This window comes from Phaseolus vulgaris, chromosome 5 (assembly GCF_051622355.1).
Source record: "Phaseolus vulgaris cultivar YP4 chromosome 5, ASM5162235v1, whole genome shotgun sequence".
NCBI classification, from domain to species: Eukaryota; Viridiplantae; Streptophyta; class Magnoliopsida; order Fabales; family Fabaceae; genus Phaseolus; species Phaseolus vulgaris.
The window spans coordinates 27,298,031-27,308,381 of NC_143502.1; the positions used below are offsets into that span (position 1 = coordinate 27,298,031).

Genomic DNA, 10,351 nt, shown 5'->3' on the forward strand with positions numbered 1-10,351 from the left:
AATGGCAAAACTGATTAATATTCCCAAGGATTTGGAACAAACTTTGGGTTCTCCCTCTATAGGTTCTCTCTTGATGCACAGCACATCAAAAGTATATCCTTCTTTATCAGTGTCTTTAACTTTCTTTAACCATGAGAGTAAACTCACATGATGCTTAAAGAGACCCTTGCTGAATTGTGCATTCATGGTTTTGCCGGGATGAAGATCATGCTCATAGAAAAAAGTTTGTGGGTACTGTGTATCATCAATTTGAGTAGGGTGATCATGGATTTCAACACCTGTACATAATAATATAAATTTTTTTTTCTTCTAGTCTACTTCACTTCCCGAAATGATGAATAAATCCAGCTACGTTGAGAAGGAAATCAAATAATAGGATGCATTTGAGAAATTCACATGCTTAAAATAAGGATAATGATTATAGTTATTATGTTACTTCAACTCTTTTTAGACTAGTTTAGATACACAGTAGCTGGAGTTGTTAAATGGTTAGAAAAAATTACAACAACTACAATTACAAATAAATTCAGAGATGTGTGTTATGTAATAATATTAATGTGATTAATTGAGTGTTTTATAAAAGTTATATTCTTTTAATAATGAAATAAAAAAATCCTAATTTTATTAGCGTGACACTTCCATTTCTCCAACAAGTGGTATCGGATTTTCTGTTGAGGTTATGAAGAAGATGGAGTGTTGAAAGAAGTCACACTACGCACATGAGAGACAACTACATCAACTACCACGTAATTCCAAAGTAAACGACACTTCATTTTTTAGTTTGTTGCTCCATTTTTATTAATTTTGGCTTCATCATCAATATAATTATTATAATTATTTTTTAGACGAAGAGACTATTATGATCCTATAGAGTATAAAAGTATAACATCCAATCCTACTAAGAATGTGGAGTAGAAGATAAATTGAAAAATAATTTATTTGATTAGACTATGCATCCTGGTTACAAGAAAAATAATTGAATGGTAACTAATTTAGAAATAAAAAATAAATAGTTTCTATAGTATCTTTATTTTATAAACTAAAAATTATTAGTTACTAAAATGATATTTATTATTAATAAAAATTATAATATAATTAGAAATTATATTTTTGGTAGCTAATAATAAAAAAAAGTTTTTTTTTTATAGAAACCATCTTTTTAATCTCTTGTTAAAATGTAATTGAAAATTATTTTTTTTGTCACTTTTAATCTCTTTTAAAAACTAATTTTTGGTCTATATAAAAATAATAAAATTAGAAACTAAATTTATAGTTTCTAATCATCATATAATTAGATACTTAAATTTTTAGTCACTATTATTTGAATTTAGATGTTATTTTTAGAGTAATTAAATTTTATAAAATTAATTTTTAATTTTTAATTTATAAAATATTTTAAATTGATATAAATAAATTTACTAATTTATTAATTTTTGTATAATATTAAAATAATTGATATCAATTTAAAAATTACATTAAAAATAATATTTTAATATTTTAATTTTATTTAAATATAAAATTAAAATAATGATAAATTCAAAATATTATTTAAATTAAAAATTTAATAAATTAATTTAAATAAAGATACATATTTTTTAAAAACTTATTTACTTTTTTAAATCTGAGCAAATAAATTGCACGTTTTGAGTTTCAAAGTCTCTCATTAACCTTTTTTGCTCATCTAAATAATATTTTTTTGCTCATCTATAACTCTTTAAACACACTCTGCAAACGCACTGCAACGGGGTGACAACAACAACACACCTGCGGGGCGACGCAACGCACCCTGCGATAACGACGATGACAACGCATTCTGCAACAATGGCGCTTCTATGCTCCTTTGCCAACCTCTTCAAGCTTATCATCGTAAGTTTCGATTGGTGCTCCATTTTCGCTCTTTGCCTTTTATCTGTGTGCTTGCTCATGGAAGTTCCGTGCAACTTTACTTAATGTGTATCTTCCCCATCTTAAAATCCTAGATTCTGTTCTATGTCGTATTTCCTTGTTTACAATCTCTCGAAATTTACGAAAACTTTGAACCTTTTCCAAAGTGTTTGAATACCCTAGATTCTGTTCTATGTTATATTCCCTCATTTAGAATCTTTCTTATCTGTCATTTGAATTAACTTCTTTTTTTTATCTTTCTGTTGGTATGTGGACTGTACCTGTTTGGAGAAATGGGGCCCAGGCACGGTCGGTTGACGTAATGAGATTGCTGACGTGTCGATCTTCTTCTCCTTCGGTCGGGCGGGGGAGGGTACCTGCGAAGGCACTCCGACGTTCAAGTAAGTATGAGATTCTAAGCGCGGTTTCGTAAGTGAATGAAAACGTACCTTTCTCTGGCTTGAGCACAGTATTTATAGGATTGCCTAATGGGCTTTCTATCCCTTGGGCTCAGGGTGGTTATGGATATGTCTTGCCAGTCGTGCTCCGGAATACCCGGGAAACATATCTTCTTTAAACGCATATTCCTTATTCTTCGGAGGTGTATCTTAACCACCTTAGCTTGTCACATAAATGCCCTTACATTTATTGTGCATTCGGTCGGTCCGTCACGTGCGTTCGTCCGGTGCCTACCGGTACACTTGCCCCCCAGGCTCGAGGTGAATAAAAGCCGAAGAGTCGTAATGATTGTTGTGCCTTTCGAGGTGTCAGACATTAAATTTAACGGAATGACGGGAGGTTCGCATTAGCGAAGAATATTTTCGGTTAGGCATCGGATAAGCGGGACATTAAAGTAATAAGATAATGCCGAACGAGGCATAACTAATTCCGATTACATTAAAGTAATAAGCTAATTCTGATGCCGAACGAGGCATAACTAATTTCGATTACATTAAAGTAATAAGAAAATTCTGATGCCGAACGAGGCATAAATAATTCTGATTACATTAAAGTAATAAGATAATTCTGATGCCGAACGAGGCATAAGTAATTCTGATTACATTAAAGTAATAAGATAATTCTGATGCCGAACGAGGCATAAGTAATTCTGATTACATTAAAGTAATAAGATAATTCTGATGCCGAACGAGGCATAAGTAATTCTGATTACATTAAAGTAATAAGATAATTCTGATGCCGAACGAGGCATAAGTAATTCTGATTACATTAAAGTAATAAGATAATTCTGATGCCGAACGAGGCATAAGTAATTTTGATTATATTAAAGTAATAAGATAATTCTAATGCCGAACGAGGCATAACTAATTCTGATTACATTAAAGTAATAAGATAATTCTGATGCCGAACGAGGCATAAGTAATTCTGATTACATTAAAGTAATAAGATAATTCTGATGCCGAACGAGGCATAAGTAATTCTGATTACATTAAAGTAATAAGATAATTCTGATGCCGAACGAGGGATAAGTAATTCTGATTACATTAAAGTAATAAGATAATTCTGATGCCGAACGAGGCATAACTAATTCTGATTACATTAAAGTAATAAGATAATTCTGATGCCGAACGAGGCATAAGTATAAGATAATTCTGATGCCGAACGAGGCATAAATAATTCTGATTACATTAAAGTAATAAGATAATTCTGATGCCGAACGAGGCATAAATAATTCTGATTACATTAAAGTAATAAGATAATTCTGATGCCGAACGAGGCATAAATTGAGAGTAATAAAAGGAATAGGGGACTTGGATTTTGATTTATAGTGCCTCGTTAAAACCTTCTCGGTAGTAAACCCTCCTTAGGGAAAAACCGACTGAGTGAGGAAAGAGTACACTTTCATTAAGTTCAACTGTAATAAAATTTGAGATGCGAGCATTCCACGTTCTCGATATGTCCTTCCCAGACAAATGTTCTAAATAATAGGCTCCACCGGCTGCTGTGTCTGCTATGCGGAATGGTCCTTCCCAATTGCTAGAAAATTTGCCTCCTTCCTTCCGGGCGCTACTTCGCATTCGCCATACTAAGTCGCCTTTGTGGAACAGTCTTGGTTTGACCTTGGAGTGGTTCGGACGGTTCGTTCGGTCTCGACTTCTCTTTCTTTGCTCGGGGTTTGGTCTTTGAGGACTCCGGATCCGACGGCTTTGAACCGTTGGTGGTAATCAATGTGTTCCTCGATTTGCATGAATTTGGTTGCTCGAGTTCGAAGGTCTTCCATGTCTTGAGGTGGCTTCTTGATGAGACTTTTAGTAAAACGGCTCGGCCGGATGGCCGAGACCAAATGGTGCAATGCAACTTCCTGCTTGAGCCCTCGGATGTTCATACATGCTTTGTTGAACCTATCTAAAAAGGTTCTGAGAGATTCACCTTTTTCTTGTTGTACCGCTAGGAGAGACATGGAGGACATGTGATGCGGTCGGCTGGTGGCATACTGAGTAGAGAATTTTACGGCTAAGACGTCGAAGTCGTTAATGGAATTCGGAGACAGCTCTGTAAACCAAGTAAGAGGTTCTCCCTGGAGCGACGTGGGGAATACTTTACACCACACATTGTTATCTGTGGTATACAAAGTCATTTGCGTCTTGTAAACATTTAAATGCTCGTCCGGGTCGGTCGAGCCGTCATAGAGTTTAATGGCGAGGCCTCTCCATTTGTCAGGAAGTGGTGTGGTGATGATTTCGTCTGTAAAAGGATGACCCTTTTTACTTGACTTTCTTTCGACTGTTCCGGCTCTGGGAGCAGGATTGGTGTCGGCCGGTGTAGGTATGCGAGAGGCGGTTCGGTCGGCCATATGGGATTGGCCTTCTCGTTCGGGATTATCGACCTGTCGCTGGAGTCGCGCATTCTGCTCTCTCAATAAGGCGATTTCTTCCTCTTGGCGGCGTCTATCCTCTTCGTGTTGACGACGGTCTTCCATCCCCTTTTGCCGCAGTTCCTCCACTTGAGTTTGGAGGGTTTGAATCATAGTCATCTGTTCTGCCATAACGTCGTTGTTGTTCCTTGTTGCAACCATTATAGCTTTAAAAATTGAAATCTTGCCTCGGCCCCACGGTGGGCGCCAATTGTACCTGTTTGGAGAAATGGGGCCCAGGCACGGTCGGTTGACGTAATGAGATTGCTGACGTGTCGATCTTCTTCTCCTTCGGTCGGGCGGGGGAGGGTACCTGCGAAGGCACTCCGACGCTCAAGTAAGTATGAGATTCTAAGCGCGGTTTCGTAAGTGAATGAAAACGTACCTTTCTCTGGCTTGAGCACAGTATTTATAGGATTGCCTAATGGGCTTTCTATCCCTTGGGCTCAGGGTGGTTATGGATATGTCTTGCCAGTCGTGCTCCGGAATACCCGGGAAACATATCTTCTTTAAACGCATATTCCTTATTCTTCGGAGGTGTATCTTAACCACCTTAGCTTGTCACATAAATGCCCTTACATTTATTGTGCATTCGGTCGGTCCGTCACGTGCGTTCGTCCGGTGCCTACCGGTACACTGGACAAAAGATAATGTCTAGAGTTGAAGGTGGTAAGAGGAGTGGAAAAGAGGAGAAGAATTTGCTATTAAAAGGTGTGAAAGCGTATACAAAGCTCTGTGCATAGAGAAAAAGCTCTTTCACGAATTCAAAATCTTCCAAATCCCTGTTACTTATCCCAAATCAAAGGCTAAAGATAGCAAAGAAGATAACTTGCGTAAGGATAAGAAGTTTGTATGGAATTGGAACCGTTGAAGGCCCTTTCCCTCTCTTGCAATAAGAAGTTCAATTGTAGTTTTTCTGTCCAAGTCCATGTGATTTAAAGTTGCCTTTGAGTTTTGAATAAGAAGAGAATCTAGGTAATGAGGGGAAAACAAGCAGTCTAGTGCATCACAAACCTGAAGTTTTTGTGTTTCAAGAAAACCTGGAAACAGTTACGCTAAATGATTATCCTTTACCTGGTAAGACATTCCAACCAATACACAACTTTAGTCCATACTCCCAAATTTTCTCTTCTGTGTTTCCTATACCAGTCAACATAATAATATTAATAAGAATAAAACACTAAAAAATGGTTAATTTAGTTATTCTAACTTTTCTAAGTGTGTGATTAGTGACATGGAAATGGAGGGTGATTGTAAAATGTGGAAGGATGAAAGGAAAGGAAGAATGGGAGGGGACAAATTTTTAGCCATAAAAAGCAAAACCGGTGTGTTTTTGAGCATGGGGAAGTGCGGCTTCTGTCAATGTCATGGAACCACAACCTTGTAACATAATCATACATATTAGCTTCATTGAAGAGTGAGTGAGTGCAGTAATTTTAATCGAGGATAACAACCACCCTATATCACTTTCTAATCCATTATTTTGTGTATTGTCTATATTTAACAAACATGTCTATCTATTTATTTTGAATCCATCTTTATATAATACTATTTCTCTAGGTTATCTTCTTTTTCTGCTTTTATGTAATTGAAGTTCATGATCAAATATACAAATTATTTTTTAAATCAAATTCATATTTCACAGTTTCAGTAAATAACCAAATAAATATAATATAATATATTTACACTATTTTAATTAATAAAATACATTGTTGATGAAAAATATATAATTAATAAAATAAAATTGACAATTTTAATTTTCTAATTTTATTATTAAAGTGATTTTTGTATTTATACTATGATAAAAAAATGTAAAATGATTGAGAGGAATATCACTTTCAATTTTTTAATATGCCTTTGCTATGTGTCACACTTTATGCTATTTCAAATTGCCAATTTTATGCATCGTGGTTTCAAGTTTCCTATTTTTCCTCTCTTATCGAAGGAGTTTTTTTGTACATCTTGAATGCCCTTGTTGTTATGCTAAGATGATTTAATGGATCCTTTTCTGTGTTGTCTTTGTGGATGACTTCATGTCTTGACTAGTTTTAACTCTCTGAAACTAAGAATGTAGATTTTATGATGCAGTCTATCAGATTGGTTGGAACTTGATATATGGTGTTAGAAGTTTCAAAATAACCTGATGTGCAAATAATTGTTATTCTTAATTTCTTTTTGGAAGTAAATGTAGATTAGTATAGGTGACATGCGATCATAATTTAGTAGAGAGAGGATTAGAGAGAAACAACTAGAAGAAAACAAAGACTTGTTTATTGGAAAAAGAAAATTATATAGTTGAACCACATGTATTCTTGAGACCTCTACTATCCCATTTGTTTCCTAATTTTTTTGATTGCCCCCTTTCCCTGTATAATTCCCCTTTTATTCTCTGCTCCCATCTAACTAATTGATTAACTTGTTAATTGGAAAAATGATGTTTTCACTTATTAATTCAATAAAATCAATTTTATTTTAAAGTCAAACTTCATTAGATTAGAAAATTGGGGTAACACGTGTATATATATATATATATATATATATATATATATATATATATATATATATATATATATATATTACTCATCATCATTGTATTTTTTTTATTTGGTTTGTAGATTGTTAAAACATATATATTAGTTTAAAACGTGATGTATGCATGCTATTTGTTCAGAGTTAATCCTTAGTTCTTCATTAATTATGCAGTTTTACCTCACTGGTGAAAAATTTAACTAGCTAATATTTCACTGCAACAATCTTTTTTGACATTCTGGACATGTTGAGCCTGTAAGTAAAGGGTTATGTTTTGCTAGATGTCTGACTTCTATCCTTTTTGTTGTTGTATCAAAATTATGGATCCTAAACTCTGAACTATTTTATTTGTAACAAGTAGTTACAAATGACCAACAGAGAGCACTTTACTCCACACACTCATTTAAGATCATATTCAAGGAGGGTGGTTGTGGAACCTTCTAATGATCCAATTTCTTTCATGTATTGTACATACTAGTATTGAAACTAGTTTTAGACAGCAGGAGATCTTAAAATATTTCAAATGAATTGATTTTTACACTTGATAAAATTAAAAAAAAAATTAAAAATTCTAAAAAAAATTCTAAAATTCTAAAAAAAAGTAATAAAATAATAATAATATTTTATAATAAATTATATTATTTAGAGACCAATATAGTGACCATTTTTTGGTATTTATATATTTGGTCACTAAATGAATTTTTATATATTTTGGTCACTAAATTAGTTTCAATGAAATTGGTTTGTTAATTTGGTTTCAATATAATTGGTCACTAATTTGGTTTGAATATAATTGGTTTCTATATAATTGGTCACTAAATTGATTTTTACTTAATGGTAACTAAATTGGTTTCTAAATTGGAATCTAAATTGGTTTCTAATATTTTGCGACCATGATTTTAGCCACTTAATTTTGTTAGTTTTTAAATTAGTCTCTAATTAAGTTAGTGACTAATTTTATCATTTTAGAAACAAAAAATTTAGTTTCTAAAAACACTTTTTCTTGTAGTGGATTGATCATAGTGTTTCCCTTTGTGAAGAAGCTAGAAAATATGTATCAACATGTAATAAAGCCCTCCTAATGAGAAGTTGGTGAATATGTAATTTTGAAAGGGAATGTTAGTGGTAGAACACACCCGTGAATTTCAAAATCTAGTAAACCAAATTTTATAGTGGAGTTAAATCTTGACGATGAAATGCAAACTCTCTTAGGCTCTGTTTGGATTGAGGAGGGATTTGTGAGAAGGGGAGGGAGTGGATTTGTGAGGATTAGAGAGGATGTGTGAGGATATGTGAGGTTGTTTGGATTGAGGGATGATAGAGTGGATTTTTGAGGATGATTTATTGTAAGTTTACAAATTTATCCTTGTTATTAAAAAATATTTTGTTCTCGAACTAGGTTGGGGACTGGGAGAACTATTGTCTTCGAATGTCACTCGGTCGGTCGTGCTTCACTTCCTCCTTCGGTTCTTCTTGCTGGATGACTCCTCAGGCGGGTGGGGTACCTGCAGATGGCACTCCAACGCTCAAGTCAGTGGGGTATCGTATTCGGCTGGCAGGAATACTGTAGATAATGACGTACCTTATTCCTTGGAATGCGTGATATTTATATTACCTTGATGGGCCCTCGCTGTTGGGCCGGATTAGGGGGTTGTTTAGCAATTAGGGTTGGATTAGGCCGTTTCCTAACCATGGGTTAACCTTCGTTAATTGGGTCAACCTTTGACTTGAGCACTCGGTGTCGGTCGGCCACGTGTGACACATGGTCGACCTCGTACCTTAAAGTATGGTCTTGACATGTGGGTTGACTGGGTCCTTGGACCGGTCGGTCATCCCAGTACAGTTGCCTCCCAAGCTCGAGAGGTGGTACAGCCGAAAAGTCTGAAGAATGGGCCTCGGGCGGATTGTGTAATGATGAATGAAGTGATGTTTGGGGGCGTCTGAGCGATTGACATGACGCGCATTAATGAGGGGTTTTTCTGAGCGCGAAGCGATGCGAACCGTTGGATCAAACGAATCCAACGGTTGGGGTTCTTGTGACGTTTGGAATTCCGAGGCCCTCCCGGGCTATAAATAGGGGCTGGGAATAGTAGCGTTCCACGCGTTATCTTTGCTTGAGCTCCGACACCTCACATATCAGAGTGCGTTGGTGAGGGAGGACGCTGGTAATGCGTCCGACCACTCGGCCCCTTTTGAGGGGCCGCGCCCCCATGTGGGGCCGGCCTGGGTAGATTCCCCGGGGTATGTGAGGTGTCGTCCTCTTTTCTTACCGACACCTACGTTGCATTGGATTTTTGGATGAGGTTCCCGGGGTCTGTGAAGACTTCGGCCGAGGAATCTTTGATGGCGTTCGGTCCTTGATCTTTGGGAGGACCGTGTGTATCGGGAGCGGTCATCTACCGAGCCTCCTTTTTTCTTCATGTATGGCTTGTCTTTTTTCAGACTTGCATGCGTCTCTGCCCTTTGATGCATTTACGACGGGGTATTCGGTTCTGAAGGAGCTGAACGTGGCTCCGACTCATCTTCACCCCACCTACATCGTGGGCGTCGATGCAAGCGTTCCGCATTGGTTTGCCGGACGTTTGGGTTGCGGCCCTCTTCCTTCCTGCTTTCTTCATTTCTACTCGTCATAACCCGGCCAAGCTTGCCAGTTGGCAATCACTGGTCAGCCGGGCGGGTAGTGTTTTGTTCAAGCCCTTCACGGCCTCTTATAAGAACTTCAAGGAGAAGTTCTTTAAAGTGTACGTTGGAGGCCGGGCCGGGGACAACGTTATTTTTTTGATGAGAGTTGGCCGGTCCCGCTTCCCCCTTTTTTGGTCGAGGAGTCCGACAAAGATAACGAATTGGCCGAGGCCGGCGCATCCGAGCGAGCATGAGCGCCTCGTTTTTTCTTTATTTGATAGTCTCCCCAGGAAGCTTCCCCGCATCGACCGCTCATGTCGCTGTATAACGCGACCGGAATCGCGCGGAGGCTTTCGAGGGTACGTTCTTTTTCATGCAGCATTGGTCTTGTTTTTTTTTTTTTTTTTTTATCTTGTTCCGACTGACCGTTTCTCGTTTGGTTTG

The 10,351-nt window shown here is 36.7% G+C and overlaps 1 long non-coding RNA gene across 1 annotated transcript; it reads left to right on the forward strand.

The window, feature by feature from the left end:
- Positions 1–1,693: 1,693 nt before the first annotated feature.
- Positions 1,694–6,322, forward strand: LOC137835343 (uncharacterized). The gene is made up of 2 exons (XR_011085074.2): positions 1,694–1,866; positions 5,404–6,322. It is a non-coding gene; the product is annotated as an uncharacterized LOC137835343 (long non-coding RNA).
- The last annotated feature ends 4,029 nt before the right edge of the window (positions 6,323–10,351 follow it).